This window comes from Poecilia formosa, unplaced genomic scaffold, assembly GCF_000485575.1.
Source record: "Poecilia formosa unplaced genomic scaffold, Poecilia_formosa-5.1.2 Scaffold205, whole genome shotgun sequence".
In the NCBI taxonomy this organism is placed as follows: Eukaryota; Metazoa; Chordata; class Actinopteri; order Cyprinodontiformes; family Poeciliidae; genus Poecilia; species Poecilia formosa.
The window spans coordinates 317,409-341,987 of record NW_006800144.1 but is presented as its reverse complement, the minus strand read 5'-3'; the positions used below and the strand labels follow the sequence as shown (position 1 = coordinate 341,987).

The following is a 24,579-nucleotide window of genomic DNA, read 5'->3' as shown; positions in this document are numbered from 1 at the left end:
TTTTTTTGGCTTTTTACCCCAATATTAAATATATGTTACTAAATCTGACTTAGCTAGAAAAAAATAGCAAAACTTTAGCAATTCAAATGTGCATATAGTTTTTAACTATCGAACTAACTAAAAACATGGAGAAAGTTTATGGTTGACTGACGGTTTTCTGAGTGACGAATTCTCTTTTTTTTTTGCATGAAGCGTTTACGGTCAAAGTTATGGATCTTTTCCATTTCGTTGTCTGTCTTCTTCAAATGTTGTGGTGGTGATGGTATGTACCCATGTGTTGCTTTCAAACGCGCAAATTATTGGCAGAAACAAATAAACAAAGGTGTGTGAATGGCCAAACAAGGTCGGTGTGTTAATCAGCTGTGAATCTTCCACTGGAAACAAACTGAACTGAATCCAAACTCAAATGTTTACCATTTCAAAACCTCAGATACTGCTATCTAAGCAACTTCAACTGGTATATATTTTCTCAGAAATGTTTTTTCTTTATATATATATTTTTTTGGCATTTCTGCTCTGGTGACTTTGTTCCTGGTTTTGCCGTGGTGAGTCACATTTCTGTGCACGTCTCCTGACTTCTTCTAAGTGTAAAACTTCCCACCTTCAATTGATCTTCTGGATGCATCTGAAGTAATGAATTGCAGTTTGGGGCGTTCCATGCATTTTTTTGACTTGGTTAATTTCTGTAATGGCCTCTCCTCATGTCCCAGAACCAACCAGGGTTTCCAGCAGTGCCTGGCACGCAGCGTGGTGGGGCATGCAGCAGAGCAGCCTTTATGGCCCTAGCACACTGCTATTAATGCTGTAACACAGTGCTAATGTGCTTCCATGCTTATGTTCCTGCACACACACCCACACACACACAACACTTTTACCAACTCAAGCTGTGTTTCTCTGGAAGCTAATGGGTTGTGTTGCTAGAAAGACACAACTACTTAAGAGCTGGTTAGGGGCTGAACGCAGATGGTTGGTGTGTGTGCGTGCGTGTGTGTGTGTTTGTGTGTGTGTGTGTGTGTGTGTGTACGAGACTGTTTGTTTATGTAGACTTCTATATTGGTGCTTGAAAGTGATAGGAAGACAAACATATTTGAATTATGTTGTTTGTTACTCCTGTGTTTCTGTTCAGACTTCCAGAGGAGATGATGAGTCTTTTTGAGAACCATTCAGCTGAAGGTCGTCTTTTACTCTCTGTTCAGATTTAAAGGGTTCAGAAAAGTCTCTGTGTTTGACTAGTTATAATATGATTATTAATTAATAAAAAAAATTTGGGTTTAATTGCGTTTCTTTTTTGCGTTTTGTGGTTAAAATCACATTTCTCTTTTTTGACTGATGTCCTGAAGAAGCGTGTTGCAAACAGGAATGTTTTTCAAGAGCATTATTTGTGTGTGTGAGACTGTGATGGATAGTTCTTTATTCTCACTTTTATTGTTATCACAATATCTTTACTATATATTCCCATCCCAACTGTAACGTCCATTCGTTTCCCTTTGCGAGGATATTGATGGTTCAAACATTTTCTAAATGCATTTCAGCTCTTCAGCAGCAAAATGTGAAAAAAATAAATGTACTCTTGGAACAAGTGTAGTCAAAATAGGCTATAATATGTAAATATATAGTCAAATACACACCCAAAAGGTGTCATATTTGAGCTAAAATATGTAACCATATTCCAGCGGGATCGCCACAGATCGGCTCCATGAGCCTCTGATGTTTAACAGAGAGCAGAAACTGGGACCAGCTGTAAAGCTGCTAGCCTCTCTCCGCGTCGACGGCTGCTAAGCCCTCGTCATAACCGGTTGCTAAAAGAGCAGAGACAGGCTGATAGCAGTGAGGCGTGAAGAAAATCTGCCCAGACATGGAGCGGGAGCAGCAGCCTTTGTTATCGCTGCTGCCTCTACAGAGCGTACGGCTCTGGATTAGCCCGTCTCCAGGTAATGTAAAGTGCCTTACATGCCTGCAGGCGAGTAATTCGGCGACGCGGACCTAGTTTGCAACCATCTGTTGCAGTCTGCAAAAGAAAAACTGGTGCAGATTTAATACAAAGACAGTCATTTGATAACTCAAGACTTTTGTTTCTTTTTGTACTTCATATTTGAATTTATATTAAAACCTTGAACACTTACCCTACAAGTCAGGTCCGTGTGTTCGGTTTGCGTTTCTTTCCTTGTTCACAGCATTTCTTGGGGTTATCCAGCGTCTTCCCCTGGACGGCAGACATGCAAGTCGAGTGAATTAGAGGGAGTGAATTGCCCATAGGTGTGAGTTGGAGTGTGAAGGATTTTCTGCTCCTGCGTGTTCAACGCGACAGACGACAGGCAACCTGTCCTGGGAGTGTGTGTGTCTTTCATCCAGTGCATGCTTGGGTGAACTCCAAAATCCTTGTGACCTTGATCTAGAGCTAGCAGGAAAAAAAATTAAAAGGGGGGGGGGAGGGAGGATTTAATTGACAGCGTATATTTGCTTCTGCTTTTCGTTTCCTAAAACATTTTCCTGGGCGCTTTTAGTTACCTAAATCTAATATTCATGGAAATAAAGCCCAGACTAACACTCTGGCTTCCCAAGGGCAGTTTTTACCAGGTAATAAAGACACAAAACAGCTGCTATTCTACTAAATTAAAAAATAAAGACCGACTGTGACGCGCATAAGAGGAAATAACCAGATCTTGATATTTGTGTCCGTCTGGAGGATAAAGCCTGGAGCAGTAATGCTTCCCAGCTTTAAATGTATGGCCCTTTCAGATACATAATTACTGCGACTCCTACACTTTCTATGATGGCCAGAAGAAAAATGTGACAGACATAAGAGAAAAAGCAAAGTTTCATTCTTCAGTTGTCAAATACTGCCACACGGTTACAACCACCTGTCAACACAAATGAACACACAAGCCTTTCTGGCTGTCGTATGATGCCATTGTGAAGTGGAGCGGAGCTTTTAAGACCTTTTTAATAAAATACATTATATAACTTTACACATTAAGCGTTTGAAATGGATTGTAGACTTTAAAAATCTGTCTTTCTTAAATGCGCCAACTTTGCATCTAATTTTCGGTCATACGTAAGATCAAATTATGCTTTAATTTTAATGGCCAGCCAGTTTACATAGTCTATCAGACAAACTACTTTTATTATTTAATATATTTAATGCACTTTGCTTAATATAAAAGTCATTTATACACAGACATTTTAAACATTAATCATATGTTTAAAGGATATGGATTGGTAAACAAGCTGAACAGTGAACAGTGATTATTTTAACATTAAAGCCGCACTATAACATTTACAAAAATAGTTGTTGTTTTGTTTTACACATTTTATTAAAACTGTCACCATGTTGTGAGAGAATGAGCTCCTCCACCTCCTTCCTGTGTCGTTGTTGCCGTCTGAAGAAATGCACCACTGAGGTCAAAAGCAACCAATCAGAGCCAGGAGGAGTGTCTCAGCGCTGTCAATCAACATGTGTATGAGCTGCTGAATGTATTAATGGTGGAGAAACAACTTCTCCATTCCAGGAAGCCTATTTAGCTATGCTGTAGCGTCTGTTGTGTAAAAAAAAGCAAAGCATGATTGACAGCGCTAAGACCCTCCTCCAGGCTCTGATTGGTTGTTTCTGACGAAGCAGTGTATTTGTTCAGATGACAGCAGGTCCAGGCAGAGGAGCTCGATTTACTTTCATTTTTTATTTATTTATTTTTTCAGATTATCTGCCTCATGCAATTCTGTCAGTGATGATTTAAAAATATATATATTTTAATAAAAGTCACAGAGATCAAAAATATGAAATGTTTCTTTCAGTAGCCTTATGTTGAAGTCAGCCTAAAGTTTCAATAATAAACAGTCTTGACTTTGACTTGTGCTCTGAGAACTTCAGACTTTCACTCTGGATAAACTGGGTGTGAAAGTCGACCAGTAAGTGAGCCACGGACCATTACGTTACAGTGACGCTTGCTTAACGGGTTTGCGTCTGATTAACTGGCCGGGTTCATAAACCATGAGCTAACATCAATCTGTTCATGTTAGTAGGTTCGTAGCGACACAAACTGACAGATTCAAAATGAACTGTGCATTGAAAAGCATCAGATCATTTTATGTGACTGGGAACAGCAGTCGGTGTTCAGGATGAGGCGTTTTGAGCAGCTGTGCCCAGTTTTCTAACTTCCCAAGCAAAGGATGCTTCCCAAGGAGAAAAAACACCCAAAGCTCTGTGAGGCCAAACTGTGTAATTAAGCATTCACATTCATTTGATGCTTATGAGAAATGTACTTCCTAGTATATCTTTTGCATTCAAGTATAAAACAGATTATTTCAATTCATTACCTACTCCAATGCAAGGTTATAAACAGACTAGGTGGCATGCACTGGATGAGAGAAAAATCATTTCACTCATCATACATGGACTTTATGTTGGTCTTGGACATGGGACAAAGCCCAGAACCAGATTATGTAAATTACACACCAACCAAATAGTTCAAAAATAATAACAATTTAAAAAAAAAAAAAAAAGCATGCAGCAAAATGCTTCTTATGCAGTTACAAGAGGAATAAAACCAAATCCAGTCTGGATGTTTGAGGCATTTGAACCCAAACTTTCAATATCCAAGCAAACTTGTAAATCTGTGGTTTATTTCTTTATTTTACCTGAATGTTTTCAAATATATTAGTGATCAGACATCAGAATATGTAAAAACACACAATCTTAAGTTGTTGTTTTTTGGGTCTAGTCTCTAGTGCCAAGATCTTAGTACACTTGAAATGAAACTAACTTACAAGTTACTTTTAATGATGATATGGGAGCTCGTTTTAAGCCCATAATTCCTTAATATTGATGAAAAAGTACAATTTATAAGTGAAATAATCTGCTAGTGGAAAAAGACCTTTTAACTTATAATGTATAAGGAATTACTAACTTAAAACACGTTTTATAAAGTGAGTATTATTATTGCTTTCCTTAATCAGTGAGGGATTTGTTTTGGCTTCATGTTGTTTAACAAATCTACATGGTGAATACATTTATCACACAATGTAACTTAACTTTCAAAAACGTCACCGTGAAGCAACTTCATTTTTTTATCCGGCTGCTTAAAAACTAAGCGTGTCAGTGAGATTAAATTCCCGACCGTCCCTGTTATCTTTCGACACAAAATGTGTCAGGGACTGATAATTAACCTCCTCCCGGTCCTCCTTATTAGATTAACAGTGGATGGTGTTTTGGAAAAAAGTGTGGTCGCATCAGAGTTCACGGAGGGAGGCAAGGGATGGTAAAGGAAGAACATCTGGTGAGAGAATACAGCTACTGAGACCCGGAAAGGTTTATAGGGCTACAACGAGTAACACACACACACACCCACACACACACGCATACACACGCATACACACACACACACAACCATGTGCATACACACACACACATGCATTATCAAACTTTAATCAAAAGAACAAGAATTCGATGGACACAATTCGTTCAAGTATCAGCCTAATGATACAAAAGAAAACACAAAACTGAAACAACATAAACCTCATTATATGTCCGTAAAATAAGATACGACTGCAAATTTGCATGTCTATTGATGTTTGTGACAAGGTGAAGAAGCTCATATTGCGGTTCTGATGACAAAGACGAGACATTGTTCACCGTAGCATCATTTTCCACAGAGAAATCCGTGCGTACGCTTCCTGCATTTAAACGTGAAAGCGCAGAGGAGGATGAAAGGAACAGTCGGCAGATTATTGCCATCAAAAAGCAATTTGTAAAATGGCTTAATCACCAAATAATGAAAAAAAAAACAAATAATGAAAAAAAGTAATAGCAGCTCTAACTAGCACGTAACGTCGATTTAAAATCCTCGGCGTGCCTGGCTTTGTTTTAAACCATCGAGAATGTTCTCCTGCTAAGCATTCCCTCCCTCGTGGAGACAGGAACAAGCTTGTTATTTGAATTTGTCAGTTGTTGTTTCAGACGCGCCGAACTGCCATCTCTTCCCTGGACTTTGTCATTAGTGTTGTGCTGTAGTGCTCAGCTCTCGGCGAATTCCTCACATTTGAAGAGCTCTTGATAGCCCATAGACAGTTACTGTCACTAAGGCCCAATTTGGATGTGATGGACTGTGATATTGTGCTTGTCATTTTGGCTCCTGAGTTTAAAATAATCCTCACAAATCCCTGAACTAAAAGTTATCCTCTTGTTAGTTAGACTGTACTTACAAACCAATATACCTGCAGCATCCTGTCCCGAACACAACACATTTGTGTTAGATAGATAGATGGATGGATGCATCCATCCATCCATCCATCCATCCATCCAGACTCATTTTTAACAGAAGCAAAAAAAGAGGCAGGACAAGTTGTTCACTCCAAGTCTTTCGTCTGAATGTCAGATATGAGGCCATATAAAAATAATGTTTCCAAATCGTCTTCTCACGCATTTCTGTGCATGAGATGATGCTGTGCCGTACACAATTTGAACACACCCCGTCATGGATTTTATAAGACATGTCAAAAACTTCCCAGCTCTCTCGCACATCGTGGACATCAGACTTGTCCACCACTGTTACAGCATCAGTGCAACTTCAAGTCAGACTTCATGTCACAACTATGACCCAGTAACAACATCGTCTGATCTCACACGGCGCTGTGCAGACACCAGTGGATGTGACATGGTTAAGCGGTGAAAGGATCATCACCACGCTGCGACACGATTCTGCTGCAGTTACGAACTGTGCTGCTGGGTAACGCAACGGTGTAAAGCAAACAGCACGACAGTGAAGTTAAAGTTAGTGTTAACTGTCAGGATCTGGGGTTGTTTGGGTTTGATTTTTGTCATTTTTGGTTTTATTTTTATTATTACTCAGTTCCACATTCTTTCCCACTTCTGTTCATCATCAGTGATTCCAGTTGGGTTTTATCTTGTTTCTAGTTATTTTCTGTTCTCCTAATTTATCATGTTTCTTCAGTGCAAGTTTTTTCTAATGTTAGCATCATTTCCTGTTTCCCTGTGCCACTGTCTCCTGCTCTACTACTCACACATGTAATCAATTAGCTTATCAGTCCAGGTCCTTTGTTCCCACCATCAACCTCCCAGTATTTAAGCTCCTCATTCTCACTCATAACTCACCGGTTTATCTTGTTACTTACGTCTTATCTCGTCACTCCCCCCCCCGGTTCTCTGTGATCCCTTCGTGTCTCTAGTTTGGCTTTGTTTTGATTTTTGGTTTCCCCAGACTTTTTGTAAGTTTGATTCTTTTTTTTTTTTTTAATTAAAACCCTCAAAAGAACTGTTTCGTCTCTCGCCTGCTGCGACTGAATGCACACAACATGACATTAACGCCCTTATAAGAATCATGCTCTCAAGGAAGAGAGTGTAATATGAGGAAACTGGGAACGCTGTGGGAGTGCTCATGGCTTAGAAAAATGGAGTGAGAGAAAAAAATTCAATATATTTTCCCCCAAAAAAAGTTCTAACATAGATTTCTATTTGTTGTAGGTCGTGTTTGGTCATCTGAGTGTAATTTAGGTGTTCATAAGCCTGCCAAACTGAACGATCAGTTCAGTTAGAGATCTTATATTTCTTTCATGGCAAAAGATTTTTTCTAAGACCACCAATAACCACATAGTGCGTGAACCAGTGGCACAACCTGCCACTTTACTTTCATACTGCTGAGTTTATAGTCTTTCAGATCCGTTGTTGAGACGCCGTCCGTCCATGGCAGAGAGCCGGCTGCCCATCAAAGCCAATACAGACACAAAGGAAACAGAAAAAAAACTCCAAAACACACAGAACCTTCAAATGTAAAGGGAATAATCTATTTGGGTTTTTACCATGGCTATACATATATAATGTAATTACATAGAGAGTGGCGGCCACATAAATCACTTAGGATCTAATGCGTCTCACACATCATTTTGATCGGTCATTATTTGCTCCAAGGATATATCAGCAAGTGACATGCAGAAACTAAATTGACCTAACTATTTTTCTTTCGCCCGCAGCTGTGAAAATCTCCCAGGCCAGCCTTTAGTGGGCAGAGAGGCTGTAATGAAAAGCCGGAGGGAGGCCCCAGAAAGTCCAGACGAAGCTCTTGTCATTTTCGACTGCATAGGTCTGAACTAATAGTCTGAACAAAATCTGCAGGGGGAACAGAAGGCTCTGTTCCCCCTGCAGATTTTCTTCGCTACTTTTGCCTTTGACTTGATTTTTTTGTTGTTGTTGTTTGTTTCTTTTAAAACCGTAAAACATTGAGTGCTGTTGAGATTCTTAACAGATTTCACTGAGACTGAAGAAAACGCTGCGATTAAATTTACAGGGTTGCCATGGAATCTATTTAGTAGTTTCTGCTCATTCAGAGACATTAAAACTCAATACAATAGCTTCTGAGAACCAAACTGTGAATACTTTTTTTTTTCTTTTTTTACATTTGGCACCGTGGTTGGGATAAGAATGATAGCGAACACAATGATGAAGCGTTATTTTTCTCTAAATGAACCAAATAATAAAAAGACAGGCAAACAAAAACTGATACAGAACAAAATCTGAAAATCTGAACTCGATCTAACAAGAAGTCTCAAAAACCTGCCGCAGTTTGTGCTTACTGAAATGTATGGTCTGTAACTAGATGGAGCAGTTTGTACAAAAACAAGAAGTAGAGGGCCTTGATTACTCGACTCAGGATAATTATACATTGATGTGTTTATTCAGACATTAAGACAAAATACCTGAAAAGTTAAACACCATGTTGGGCAATTTAGCTGTTTTAAAAATGTCACAGGAATATCAAGGACGACTTCACTAAGCTGTTTGTGAACTCAACCACATTTACTATTTCTTCTAAGGCATTACATCCATCAGGACACTGCTGAAGTTTATTTGCAACATTGTCGAGACAAATTGTGTTGGATACAGTTAAACAAAAAACCATTGTGTTGCGTTGTGGCGTACGCTCGATATGTAAACCAAAGTAGACAACCATAAAATAGGACGCTGCGTCGTTGTTCCCTAAAAGTCTTCATTTGTTAAGTGCGCACAGAAAAAAGCAAAAAATGCTCATTAAGAAAACTATGATACAGTAAAGTAACTTTTCCAAGAGTTGTGGAGTTCAGTGATTTTGTTTTGTACGTGTTCTTACATTTCTATTGACTGGGTATTAGATTTATGACAATTTGTTGCTTTTGGAGATTCCTTGTCCGCGTCATGAAGTTGTCAGATCTCGATCTGTCAGTCATCATGTCTGAGTGTGGCTGATGAATCTGAACCAACACAATTAAAGTCAATGATGGCAGATATTTCATTATTTACCAAAGAGGGTAATTATATTTGACATAAGCTGTAAGGTTAGTTAGATTTAATGAACAAATTAAATTGTGATTTGAAAACAGCTTCCTGTATTTACTTTATTTATCTGTGTCTGATATTGCAGTTTGTTTAATCTTGTTTATGGTACAAACATAAAAACCCTAACAGGACTCTGGGGGGAGTCTGAACTTTATTATCTTGTCTGTCTGTTACAATTGTATCTGTGGAATTAAAATCAATAAAAAAAATTAATATAAGTACACTGTATTAAATATAATGGACTCGATGTTCATATTAAAACCGGCATTGCCTGTACATGTGTTGAATTTCTTTTAGAACATGTTTGGAAATTGACACACAGAATTATTTATGCCCTTCTGAAAAAATTATGGACAAGCCTTTGCCTTTACATCAAACAAAATGCATAATTTATTATCAGCTGTTGGCACGTCACACCAATTTTTACTATTCTAATTTGTCTTTTTTTTTTACAAATTTGTTACTTTTGTAAAACGTTGACCCTTTGTGTAAAATATAAAAAACATTTTAATTATCCCTAAAAATATTGCTAATACTACATTGCTCTCATGAACTTAATGTCATGTATCCTCTGATCTTATGAGCTGTGCAGTATGCAATATTGTGCGCATAAAATAAAAAATTAAAAAAAAAGTTGACAAAAAAAATAGGAAAATACTTTTTTTTTATTCTTTACACACGTTTTTTTTTCTGCAACATGGTTTTCACTTGATGCAGTGAGTCAGTAGCTGTCTGACTTGTTTGGCTATGTCTCTGTTTCACCTGTCTAGTCCTATCTGTCGTTTCTCGTGCTCTGTGCTTCATTTTCAGCACATGTCCGGGAAAAGAACAGCAAAAATAACCAGAGATGCGCCACATCGTGACAATATTCTGGTGACAGAAACTGAACAATCACAACCCGCTAACAATGCCCTGTAGTAAGCCCTTGGAGATGCCCCAACAGATCTTCTTTTGGTTCAAAACGCGCCTGTGTTTTCAGTCCACATAACAAACCCGGGCTTTAGTACCATTCATCCTTCGCCATCCATCCCGCCGGTCTACTTTTGGTCCCTTGTCAGATTAGTTTCACTCTGTTTGTCCAATTTCATTTCAGGTGAACAGTGATTTCACTGCCCTCAGCTCACAGCGAGTGACACAAAAGTGGGAAACTGTCCACTCTGTGACCGTCTGCGAAATTTATAGGAAACGATCATTTTCTTGTGACCTGCAGCATATGACGGAAGTAGAGAGCTGTCAAAATTAGATTTTTTTTTTCCTTTTATGCAGGAAGATTAGTTTGACTTTAAAAGGTCTCCATAATTTTTGATTTAATAACCAAAGTTGTTCCTGACATGATAGGTCTGACATTTCTTTGCAGAAAAGTGTCATTGTCTTTAATGACATTTAATTAGTTTCAGTTTCAGTTTAACAATGCAGTACTACTCTGCAACAATTGCCATCTAAATTGAACTTTACAGGACAAATGGGTCAAATTGTTATCAAATTAAATTGAATCCAATTTGCTAATAAATTCAAATTAATGCTAATACAATCAAACAGTTAGATTTAAATTGAACTATTTACAGTGCTAGGGCTGGGCAATTAATTGATTTGATCAATTAGTTAGTTTTTTTGTTTGTTTTTGGAGATTTCATTTTTGGAAAATTTTGATTTTTTTTTCTTTCACTAATGTATTCTTAGGTCTCCATATTTCAGAATGATGTTAGCACAACCAAGAACTACCGTCTTGTTTGACAAGCGTGTTTGACAGCTTGTATTTATTCTGGATCAACTCAAAGAAAGGAAGATTGAAATAAGAAATTTATATATATATATATATATATATATATATATAATATTGTCATTACTAATGTTTTTAAGGAAAAAAATGAAGGGGCAGAGAATGAAATTGATCGAAAATCGAATATGGTATAAAAAAAATCTGAGGTTTTATTTTTAAGCCCTACATGATTCAATCCTGTTTAAAATACAACATAGTAAATGCAGGTTGTTAGAAGCTTGTTAAACTTGACCTTTTATGGTAATAAAGTCTAAATTTCTTCAATCTTTAATCTGCTAGTTACTTTCTCAGCCAACTTACTCAGACCATCAGGTCAAGTTGATATGACCAGGTACCAAATGAAAAAGATAATGACTTGTGTGTTTTAATAATGTTTCATTACCTGTATCCTTGACAGGGACTGGTAAAGAGCCTTCTTTACCAATCCCACACTTTCCTCTGGATCGCAGCATATCATCTGTGTTTTGAATGTTTGCTTCTACTGTAAAGCATGTTGTGGTTTTCTGACCTGTGAAAGATGCTATGAATAAAATTTACCCATCTCTTAAAAAACAGCTGAAAAGTACTTAGTTTTTTCAGTCTACACACTCGAGCTCAACGCATCTGGTGCTTCTTTTTCTCCGATTTGTGTAGGATTTTTATGTATTGGTCTTCAGGCTAGACATTGTAACTATTAATCAATGTCATCGTTATGGTTTATACCTTCGGTAAAAATTATGCCCGATTCCAGCGAGCACTCAAAGCAAACTATGAGTGTTATGCTTTCAGATTTTTTCAATGTGGGTGAATACTCAAAAGGCAGTAGAGCTGCCAACTTTGGATCCATTTCAAGACACTTTTTTTTTCCCAGCTCACAGTGCGTATCTGCATAAATTAAGAATTTTCCAAACATAAAATATAAACGTGTTCTTTCCTCAAGTACTGTACATTCTAACCAGTGTCTGACGTCGCATAAATTACCACCTCGAAAGAAGACTGTGAACTCTTCGCAACTGAATCTGGAATGCCTCAAAAGCCATTTCGACGCATTTGCATCCTTCTTCAATGCAAATCGTGGCAAAAATGATAAAATGTCAAAATCCATTTGTCCAAGTTTTGGCTGGCGTGTGCAGCTGCTAACTTTTTCATGCGTCCAGTTCCCTCCAGAAACTCCCTGAACAGTACATTCTTGATAAGACAGTGGTGTGATGAAATATTGAGCTGCTCGTGTGGACAAGTCGTCTGTTTGAACAGGACAGACAGTCGTGCAGATAAACAGATCTGCAGAGTCATCCTGATCCTTCCTGAAGGATTTCTCGCAAAGTGATGGGCCTGTGCAGAAACTACGTGTCCCATCAAACATTCGGCATCCGACACAAAGCAATGAGATGCATTTCAAATGAACTACAAAACACGAGGGTCGGCAATAAAAGTATATCTCTGTGTTTTGTCACTGTAACTTAGTTTAAGTGATTTTTAATTGCACTTGACAAGCGCACACTGTCTACTGTGTCAAGAGTCGTGTAATATCCAATCAGCCAAAGCAAAAGAGCGTGAGCATGAATGAGGTAGAACACGGTTACAGCTTGTGTATTGCACATTTAAAATCAATTCATGTATGAAAGCTACAGCTGTAGCTGCCAAAGACAGCATATATTATTAACTAGCTAGAGGCACACGATGAATACTAGATGACTATTAGGCATTAGAGGAGTTGGGAATGTGATGAGAAATAATATAGTGGCGAATGCTCAAAAAGGCATTGCGTCGTTCAGCGCATCCCACTTTTGAGTAAGTGAATTATTCAAAGCAGAATCTTTTATTGTGGGGAGTCTTTTGTAAATCGAACGGAAAATATAATGACTTGTGTGTTTTAATAATGTTTCATTACCTGTATCCTTGACAGAGATTGGTAAATAAATTTGATAAACTTAACAGTTTATCGATAACAATGGTGTATTTGCATTTCTCCAACAATCTGCTAAAGTGCAATGAATTCGAGATTCAATGATTAGTTGAAACTCTGTGCAATAATTTGGTGTTAGAACCCTGGAAAAAAGCTGGTGGCAGAAATAGCTAATATGTAACAACATAGTAAGACATAGTAATAATAATAGTGAAATGTGGAAAAACAATTAATGGCATTAGGAACATTTTATTCATGGTGTTATTAGCAAGTGCTGATGATTTTGCTTCTTCACCATTCCATATGTTTGAATTTTTAAATGTTTCTTGTAGTAAGTAGTTGAAAGAAGTTGGACATCAACACTAAAAACATAAAGTACTTTTTTACGATTTATCATTGTCTGCTGTAAACCTGTTCAAACAATGGATCAGTAATTACAAACATTGTACAATTTAAGGGAATTTTACTCTGTATTTCGCCTTTTTAAAAATACAGAAATATTGAACCTTTAACCATTACAAATACTCTGAGTGCCTGAACATGCACTGGTTTGTTTCCAGCCATGGAAGTAGAAGGGGAACAGACAGCAATGTGTGGATAACAAATGGGGTTGTGAACTGACAAAGGAGACCTTTTGCTTCTGTAACTGGGACAAATATTACAAAAACGTGCTTGAATGAAATGGAGGCAATAACGTTGGGTTCAGCGTCTTGCCGGGGTCTTTCTGTATGGAGTTTCTGTATGCTTTCTTTATGCAAACATGAGTTTTCATTCCGTTGGCTCCAGGGCATGTCGGGTTGATCTGACGTTGTAATTCCTTGAACTGCTTTTCCCTGCGACTGACTGGTGATGTGTACCGCTACCCCCGCCTACAGATCTTAAAAGCATATCTGAGTTATAAGGAGGTATAACTCCGGCAAAAACAATCACAACTTTGCATTTTAGTGGGTCAAAGTGTGATGAATTGTTAAATTACTCCTTGATTTCCTGTTTTCCCATAATGCAGAGGCTAAAATCGGGGTACAGATAAAACTTTATTTACTACTCCCCACAGTAAGAATAAAAGTTGAAGTTTTAAAAAAAATAACGTCCACCCGTGAATGTCGATTCGAATGCGTTCGTGAACAACACGGCATGACGTGTACTCGGGTACACAAAGCGGGATTCTTCTTAGATTGCTTGTTAAGCTGCAAAACCTTCCCACGTGCCCATCATCATTTGTGCCGTCTAAGCAGGCACAGCTGCGCGGTGGGATGGCGATGTCAAAACACAGATGACTTTGTTATCAAAGCGTTGACATGATGTAATGCAGCGCGACTGTCTATCAGTGAACTGCGTCTGTCTGGGCAAAAACGGATCAAAGCCGGTGGCAGACGGAGCCGCTGGTCTCTGCGAATGGTAGCATGGATGGTACTTAATGACTGCATGGTGCGTTTTATTTACAGATGGTGGACAGAAGCCTCTGCACTTGACGGAGACGAAAGAAAAGTCATTTTGTCCAAGCAAAGCATTTCTGATTTAGTTGCAGAAAGAGGAATATAAATGAGCTGCTCACAGCACCGCTTCATCCCTTCTGTGATAAGAGAATATTGACTGAACGGCTGCTGTAAACCCAATAACTGTAATATATTTATTGAATGAAATAGCCCATATGTCATTATGTTCAAATCAAGAAGGAAAGGATGGGACAAAAGAGGCTATTACACATCGAAAGCGTGAGTGTAGGATCTTGAAAGTACCTTGAAAAGTTAATTACATTTTTAAAAGACACTATGTGGTCCAGAGACGTGCCGTCAGAGTAAATAGTTATTGTAAAGTGATTGCATTGCAGTCACTGCGTCATGGTGAGAATTTATTTTACTCTCTCCTGTTCAAATGCTGACTACTTAGAAAACGCTTGCAGCTCTTGTGTCTGGCAAAATAAAGAGATTTCCACAACACCTTACTACTGTTGATGCGAGGAGCGGCCATATTGAAACGCAAAGTCGACCTTACAAATTGAAACTGATGGTAGTCAGACTTTTACTCAGGTTTCCAACGGGAAATCCAACTTCGGAGAGCGATGCAGTTTATTTTTCCGACTGCAAAGTTAGAATTTACGAGTACAGAGTATAACATGAAGGCAGCATAACCTTTTTTGACTTGCTCTCTACATATGGGATTAAGCCTCAGGAATCATGAAGTGTTGTACAAAAATAGTCATTATAGTTTAGAGGTAACCGTAACTACATTAATCAAGTTTAAGGTACTTTAAATCTTAACAAAAATTTAAAATAAATTCAAATTTTTAATCTAAAAGTTGTTTCCCCCTTCCCATTTTTTTAGCAGTTCCAGTCAGAACTTTACCTGCAGTTTTGATGGATATCTTTAAAAGGTAGCTGTATGAAAATAAAACCTCAAAGCTGTGGTTTTCACATCTTCATCTTCTCGGCCTACATTTTCCTTTGTTCTATCCCTTTTACAGGAAGGCATAATTAGATCAAATTAAACATCATTTGGAAAACGGAATGAGGGACGGCTAATAGACCTGACTGTCAGAGTCGGATAGACGTTTGTAATTCAGTAATTCACTTAACAATCAAGCCTGTGGGACAAAAATGGCGTAATTTGTGTCTGCACACCAGGGTGTCCCAGGTCAACCTGCAGCTTCACGGTCCAAATTCACTGGGCTGCAGCTGACCCAAATAAAGGATAAGCACTACGTCTGTAAGATCCCAACAGTTTGCTCAAGCAAACATGGACAATTTTAACACTAATGACGCTAACGAGGGTGATCCACCTACCACCCCCTCACACAAACACACACACACTGAAAAATAGGAAATTTAAATGTTGAACAGCCAGCGTAATGACTGGAGGCTGGGATTAACACAAAGTATTCAATTACTGTCAGCTTGTGAACGTCTGTATCTGTGTCTCCTGACAATGGCTACTTATAGCTGTCTGGTGAAGTGATCTTGAAGGACACAGACAGATCAATGAACACTGATTTTTTTTACACACCTGTAAACCCAGCTCCATCTCAAGTTTAACTTTGCAATGAAAACCGTCTAAGGCTCTCAGAAGAAAGGAGAGGCAGAGGCAAATGGCTCTGCAATAAATGAGATGGTACTTTCTTCCTAGATTTAAAAATAGAACATAATTTCAGTTTCAGCGGCATAGAATGATGGAGCTTTAAGTAAACACTTAACTATCACATGTGATACTTGTGCAGGGTACCACAGCTTTTTCCACTATTGAAAATGATGTAAATCATTTTCAAAATGCAATTTTTTAGTGAAATAAAAGTAAATAACTTTTTTAAGCTATTAAACATTCAATTCTTTTGTTGGCATGGCCCTGGTCAGATATTTTATCCCCAGTCAATCCCCAACCTGTTTCAGGACTAAGAGCATGCTGCTTGGGTAGACACATTAAAAATCTTATTGTTGGCTTTTAGTATGATGACAATAAAAAATGGCTCGCCATTTATAGTTCTAAATATTTCAAAGTGAATTTGTTCTTGATTTGCATTTCAGCTGCTTTAATCTCCGCAGGATGCTTTTCAACTTGACATTAACAGGCATTTTTCTCCTGCGTTGCATCATTTTTTTTGTTTGCATACTTGTCACTGGATCCATGCGGTTTCCATCGACGTGTTGTCTTGTCAGGACGTATATATTAGCTTTCAAAAAGAGGTCAAATGTGAAACAGCGCTGTTTGGAATACACATGCTTTTGAAGCATGTTAGAAAAACAAGTCCACAAATCTGACACTATAAACTTCTTTCCTATAAACTTCTAAAAATAAAAAATACAAATCAAGACAAAAACACGTCTCTGAACTTCCTTCTGTGTCCACACAGCAATTATTCACCTCTTCAATAATCTGTCACTGTGTGACTAAACAAAATAGTGACATTGTGACACATTAAAAGATTATCTCTTGAAAACCTAAGATTATTCCTTAAAAAAAAACAACATATTTACTGTTACTTCCTGCTGTATCCACACCACATCTCTTAAAAATGTTATTCCCTTCCCTTAAAATCATTCCTGAACGATATAGATATGTATACTTTTTACCTCCTTTAATGAAACAGTTTTGTGGGACCTAAGCAAGTGAGCAAATTGTCCATCAAAGTAAATTCCGACTGCAGCGCTTACTATTCAGATAAGCAGGGAACGTCAGCATAAAAAAGCCGGCGTCAAGAAGCGGGGCTCGTTGCCTAAATGTGGAGAAAATGACGTGCAGATGCCATTAGCTGTTGCTGCTGCTTAATGTCATATGAAAGCACAGCTCAAAGTCTGCGCCATACATCCAGTCCACGCACCCCAGTCGGGTTGTTGTGGATTGGAAATGGCTTCTTTTTGCCTCTGCTTCTCTTTCAAACAGAAGGGCAAACAGCTTTGTCCTTGTTAAACTGGAACAAATCGCCTCAGGACCAGAGCCTCATCAGTATGGATTCACTCAGTTAAACTTCCTCATCCAAACCCCTTTGGCTCAGTATTTTGTCCATCCAGTTCTTCAGCAAGGCAGTTGGTCGTGGTGCCAGGAAAAGAAAAAAAAAAGGACGGGAGTCCTTGTTCTCAATCTATTGATTGTCGTTCCTGTGACACCAGCTGTAGAAAATTAGCGTGAAATTATCCCAGCCCCATTTTCTTTGCCTGAAAAACCACCAGTAGAGAGAGAAAGAAAAGCACACACATAGAAAAGGGAGGGAACGTATGAATTATTTTTAGGGGTATGAAATTAAAGGAGTCTCTTTTTTTTATGATTTCTTCTTCTCTTTCCAGATTATATGTTCAAATGCGCATGGAAAAACCTTCGTTTTAAAATTCTGAGATTTTACAGTAGTGCTGCAAAAGCTCAAGGATTTATCTTTAAATAGTTTCAAGGTCCTGCTTGAAAGCACCAAGAAAATCATCTGCAGCACTTTGAGTCATTTGCAACCAGTTTTAGCTTTCAACAAATCACACAGGGAAAACATGGAAACGAAATCAGGCTAAAAGCTGCTTGCCTTTCTTTTTTTTTTTTTAAGAGAGAAGGACCATGGGCCACAGTACTACTTGCTAATGAGACCAGTTCCTCATGTTCTGTCCTTTGAATTATTAAAAATGGTCTAAAACATTGATACTGACGCCAAATTCTCACAAAATTATTTCACATACTCGCAAATAACACTGCTCTGAAGCATTTCTTTTGCCTTTTTAACAGAAAACGTTAAAAACAGAAATACCTTGTTGCTCTTTTCAATGTAATTATAAAGCATTTTTCTAAATGTTAATGTGTATTTTTCTAGTGTAAAACCACAAAACACACTTCAACCTGACTATTGTCATGTTCACATTTGTTACTGTCTTTCCAGTGTTTTTTTTTTTTTAATTTTTTTTTTAAATTTATTTTATGTAAATCATTGGCACCTGCTGATGGTTCACCTGCGGGGTGAGGCGGAGCTAGCTAGACTAGCTAGCCGGTTACCGGACGTTAATGAGAGTGAAGCGCCTTTGAAGCTACTTCTGCAGAGTTTTACCAAGAGGAAATAAAGTAGACGTGGTAGACTTCTTCAAAATAAATCTCTACGTCGGGATGGAGATTCGTATTTTTGGTCGGGCGGAAGTTTTAAAAAAATTGTTTTGTTTCCGGAAGAATGTCGGCTGTACGCTTCATCCGCGTGCTACTGCTAACCACTGGGGAAATCAAATTTGGTGTGTTTTATTTTAGGAACAGAGGGTGAAAAAAATAGTGTCTTAAGAAAAAAAAACACTATTGAACTAATAAGCTTTTGATGGACTGTGCGGACTGGCTCTAATTAACGGAATGTCAGCGTCTTGAACTCTAAATCGACACTGAAGGTAGGCCCCACCTCATTGCGTGTTCAGTCTGGTGTCCATTTTATTTTTGTTTTTTTCTTTCCTTCCTCCATATTTCAATATCCCTACGTATTGTTGCGATTCGACTCCCGGAAAAATTCAAATATGAAAGACGTACAACTTACAAGCCAGGTTGAGAGTAGTAGGAAAGTAAAACTATGCAAAGACATGCAAGACAACATGAGTATGACGCCTCTGCAAATTCACATTTGTTTAAAAAAACAGGACCCTTAAGAATGGATTAATAATCAAAGAAACAAGTTGGCTGTGACTGAAGAGACTGTGGTTTGTGTGTGCGCGCTGAATGTTTTGGAGACCAGTCTTGCAACTTCAAAATTGACTTAAACTACTAATTGCAAAACATCCTTAAGGCAATACCTTTAATTGCATTTTCTTTTCCTTTAAATCTTCCCAATTTTCTTCAGATGTCTTGCTGCCTGTCCTTGTTAATCTTGCCTTTGCTTTGTATCCAGGCATTAGATTAATTTACCCATGCTCTCCTCTTTTTGTACCTTTTTCTGTTTCTTCATTGCTTTTTTTAATTAATGCCCCACTCTACTCTGGTAGAGAGGTTTTCACAAAATGCTTCTCTGTAATGGCTATTTTGTATATTTTTCTTGAATGGCTTTTTTTCCACAGTGTTCAGACAATAAACGGGACAGGGAGAGAAGTATGGAAAACATTTGATAAAGGCGCCAATGTAAAAAAACTTTAAATTTTATTAGCTTGTTAAACAACTATGCAATACAAAATAAGACAAAGATGTTTGCATTTTGTCATGGCATCAGTGTTGATTTCAGTGTTGCCATTTGCTGACAGCATATTCCTGTTGCTACTCATAGCTGCTGTGACCTCCATGGGTCTGCTGCTGTTCTGTTTTCTTTGACATACGATGCGTGAACCATAGTTTGTCGTATGGGCAAAAAAATATAGGTCTGCACACGCATGTTCTCAAAAGTGCTGATGCGTGATGTCATATTAGTTACTGCATCTTCAAAAACAGTCTAAGCAGTGCAATCAGGTCTATAACTTCTGCATTGACCCATTGTCTACTTGTAGCCCTTGGTACATGGTTGGATGTTTTTAATGTATGCTTGTAGATTGGTATCGGATAAAGTGTGTGTTTGTGCTAAAATGCTGGGAGCTCTGTTGTTTTTCTTCTGTCTATTGTCTGTTCAGCTAACTGTTTTTAGCTTCTGTTACTCAAGTTTGGGTTGTGGTGTAAACCCTAGAACAAACAATGAGAAATTCCTGAGGTAGAGAGTGGCAGATAAGTGAAATATACTTATTGTTATTTTAGAAGCAGCAGTTCATTCATATTGTTTGTCAGGGAGAGGACTTTTAGCAGGTGAAAAGGTGGGCAGTCCAGAAAAATGAAGAAGAAACTCTTTAAGTGAACTAAGTGCGTTATCTTGGGTGAAAGTAACTACACATGTATCATCCACATCACCATCTGGGATGAGGACAGGCTGAGTAAGACTAAAGTTACTGTAGGAGGAAAAAAAGTCTTAATTTGTCAGGGCACCCAAAGCTTTTAGCTGCCTGATGGACACACACCCTCGTACTCATTCACACACTCATAAAGTGTATTAGTGTGTCACTTATTTATTCATTAACTTCCTCTGCAGTGTACTCCTACTCTATGGCTTTTTCGCTCACATCCTGTATTTCCTCACAGCTGGTGTCCGTTCAGTTTCAGGTTGATTGGCTGTTATTTCTTAGTCTGGATCTAATGGCTAATTACCATCCAGTTAATGATCTCTAGCTTTCGCTAATTTACTCGTTTTCTTCCTCTCATCTGCAGAAGATCTGGTATGGGCAAGGACGGGAGGGAAGGGACACTAAAGACTATCCAAAAAATTTGTTTGCTGCTTTTAGAAGCAGATGGACAAAGATAGAAGAAATCTGCACACGTTCCCACTTCTATTTTCCTCGACAGATGAAAAGCTAAACATGCACTGATTTCAAAGATTGTCCATCTGCTTCATGTTTATGCTTTAAGCTTCTTAAAAATAAAATGCTTGTTTGTTTGTTTTTTTTCTTTTCTATTTTTTCCCTCTCATGGGTTGTTTAATCACTACCCAGGGAATCGGTCTATGTAGACAGACTGCTTTGGGTCAAACCCTGAAGATTCATGCAGGTAATCAATTACGGCTTCATGTAAGCAAGACTGTTACCACTGACAGATTCACCATAAATATTGTAATACTGCTACCTTACTGAATGGAGTGACCATAGTTCTTCCCAATAAATAATTCCAAAGTTATAAAGGCACAAATATAGCTAATACGTTGCTATCTCTGCCTAGATAACTAGTCATAATTTAGTGTTTTTAAAGTGATATTTTGCAATATTATATATGATTCCATGACAATTTGACAAACTATTTGGAGCAGCTAATCAGACATACGTCAATAATTTACAGCAACTTAATATTAAGTTGTTCGGAGGCAAGATACCATGCTATATTAGAAGATATCAGTTTTCTACACTTTGACAAGAGAGGTTAGAAATTATTCCAGATGAGCTGATCAGTTTGACTATGTGGTAGCATGAATGTTTTTGGAACATGAACATTTTCACCCCAAATTGCTTACAGCAAACAGTCCATTTGGCTAGCTTAACAAAATCCTCTTTTCAAAGTTTGAACATGCAATATCCTCTACTTTACCATAGTAAACCACAGACGGAACCAGTTGTAGTTTAATTTGTGCTGACGTGCTAACATTGACTCAAGCAGAAAAACGATTTGACAACTAAGAATTGACTCATGGTAACTTTTACCCAAACAGCTGACGTGGTGCAACCGAGAGTCCAGTCTGGTGGACATTGGAGATGATATTTGGAAATGGCATGAATGTTTCTTCAGCATTTCGTACAAGGAATATCAAGAGAAATGATAATGAGAGGAACTGGAGCGAAACTGGTACCGCAGTTGATAAACCCTGGAAACTTTTCTGCTATCATTAATCTGACTTAAAGTAGTTATTAAAAAAAAGGCTATTCATTCATTCAGTCAGTGCTTGATGCTGCTCCTCGCTCGCTTAAAATGAATCCACAAACTATCGCTACTGCTTCTACATCGTCATCAGTGTTTGTTTATTCTAAATTCACGTATGGTATGTTGGGGGTTTTACGGGATTTTCTTCTAGAATCGGGATGTTCGGGACTGGAATCGGTTCTTGTGTGGTGTGTTGCTCCTGCCGTGTTGTTGGACACACGAGCCGATCGAACCTGTTGTACTCTTATCAGCTCTGTGGTCACAGAGGTTTGGAGAATCTGCCGACAATTCTTGAATCATGCCGTGTGAACCAGACTTGAGACTCGAGCTGTACTCCTCATTTCGACATTGCCCTAACACTCTGGTCGCTAAGGTAAAGTTTACACAGCCCTTCAAAATAAGATACACATGCGCCACAAAAACGAACATTTTACTTTCATGAAAATTTTAACTCACAATAATGACTAACGGGAGCCCTGAGCTTGTTTCTCTGCAACGAGACGGTCCCATCTGGGAGTGATGAGAGACAAAGACACCCAAATTGTTGCTTATGCATAGGGTGCTTGGTTTTTACGTGGCAAAGCAGTCTGAAGGCTTCATTGCCTCATTAGCAGCTGGTCGCCGCATTTTACGCAGAGCAGGTTTGAAATGTGGGAGTCACCTATCGGTCCGGGATAAATCCATTCTCCTGTCTCTTCTCTGGGGCTTTCCCCCTTTGCAAATAAACTTTCCGAAGACATCTGATCTGTTTCTTACTCATTTTGCTTCTTGTGGACTCAATGTTGGCACGCAAGATGTAACCGAGAGAATCCGGTTAAAGGATTTTCAAAATAAAAAATCATCCAGACTCAGATAATGCATTAAATGGAAATATGTAATTATTTCTTGCGCAGCCCATTACCAATTGGTACCCGTACTGGCCCGCGGCCCGGGGGTTGGGGACCACTGCTCTATGGTACAGAATTACTTTCTAAGTCTCTCACACTGCTTTTTAAGTTTTACTGTCTGAATACTGTATTGTCAGTCACCTTCTGCTTTCTTACTTTGTAATCAATTTTTCTGTCTCTGGCTTCCTTTGACACTTTGTGTGACTCTAACCTGCATTTAACCAGACTCTACCAGGTTTGTTCCCTGCTTTTCTAACCATAGCTACTTGTGATTCTTTTGGTGAATGGAAACTTATTGAGTTTTCAGCTAAGTGGAGGGAAAAACGAGAAACTACAAAAAAACTTGCAAGTTCTTACTGTGTGAGAATGGAGAGTAAACAGACTGAAGTAGAAGGAAAAGTGACAAAGTGAAAACTGAGAGTCTTCAACAAAGAAGTTGGAAAATAATTGGCAGTTTCTAAAACCTTGAAATGTTGAGGCTCCCTTACATCATTCTTCTCCACAATGGTTGTACAGTCCAAGAAAAACACTTTTGGATTGGTAGCTGATTGAATTCCAGTGCATTGAATTAGTCCCACAGTTGGAACACAAACAGCTTCCTGTGACGCTATTTTATCCACAGAACTCTCACAGCTGGCGTGTGTGTGTGTGTGTGTGCGTGTGTGTGTGTGCGTGCCTATGCGAACGTGTTCGGTGTCACTGTGATGCACGGGTAATCAGCTTGGCTAATGGAGTCCTCAGGCAATTAATGAGCGTCTCAACTCCACCTAAGATGAGATGTACACAGCACACATGCCCATAAAAACAAGCACAAGCATCCATACACTAATCTCCTGCACACACAATAACCTCCACACTAATGTAGTAAACTTCTAAACCACCCAAGTCAGCGTTTCCATTTAAAACCAATTACTGAAGGCATATTTCATTTTCTAGTAGATCTCCACTCGCTACACAGAACAAGAGAGCAAGTCATTGCAGCCATCAGTTATCAATGACAATTAATCAATACAATAATGCAACCCAGTGTGGGGAGCTTGTGAACTCACCCATGGGAGGCACGCAAATGGCTCATGCACATGGAAAAACAAAGGCAGAAAAATAAATGAATTCACACACTTTCAGCTTATGAAAAATATTTAAAAACACGCACTAGATGGAGTGCATTGATGTTTCCTAATAAGAAAATGCAGCCTCTTGCCCTTTTAGTAGCTGTTACTTTATATTCTTCACCTTCTATTCTTTCACACTCATCTTCTTTCTCCCCAGCCTCCTTGCTTTCATCAGCAACTCTGGCAGCTACTTTAAAAAAATATATATATTTCCCCCGGCACTTTAGTAGGCTGATGTGTACGTTTTATCTGTTGCATCAGCCCGTCACTTGCATTAGCTCACAGTTGTCAAGCTTAAAAACTATATCGGATCACATGTGGTCATTAAGTTTGAAGTTAAAAAAGATTGTGATGGGAATACACTCGAGACGAAATTGCATGTTAGTTTTCAATAATGGAATAAGTAAAACACCTTGAAGAGCATACAGGAAAGGAACTCAAGTCTTTTGGAGTTACTTGAAGACTTTGTGATCCTAGGAATTTTTGATCATTTGTGTTGAACAGGGCTAGGGTTGTAAGTGCCTGTTGGAAATGGGCACCAACAGCCCTTGCAATCTTGTAAGGATAAGCATGTTGGATCATGGATGTATGTGTTGAACAGATGAATTTTAAGGGCATCATTGCACATTAGTAATAAACTGGACATTTGATCATATCTAAGGTGTTTAACTCTCCTGTGGTCTTCAGAAATTGGATCAATAGGACACAAGTTTTTATTTACTCTGTTGCACTGATCCCAG

The 24,579-nt window shown here is 38.4% G+C and overlaps 1 protein-coding gene across 3 annotated transcripts in view; it reads left to right on the top strand.

Moving 5' to 3' along the window:
• The window catches only part of LOC103148418 (zeta-sarcoglycan-like), a 239,889-nt gene that overhangs the window by 112,473 nt on the left and 102,837 nt on the right, over window positions 1-24,579 (top strand). The window contains exon 1 of one of the 3 annotated variants that reach the window (XM_007567181.2): window positions 18,352-18,821. The exons of the other annotated variants lie outside the window; for them this stretch is intronic. The gene's annotated coding sequence lies outside the window, so the exon portion shown is untranslated. Of the gene's footprint in view, window positions 1-18,351; window positions 18,822-24,579 lie in introns of those variants that run through there. 3 annotated transcript variants of the gene reach the window in all.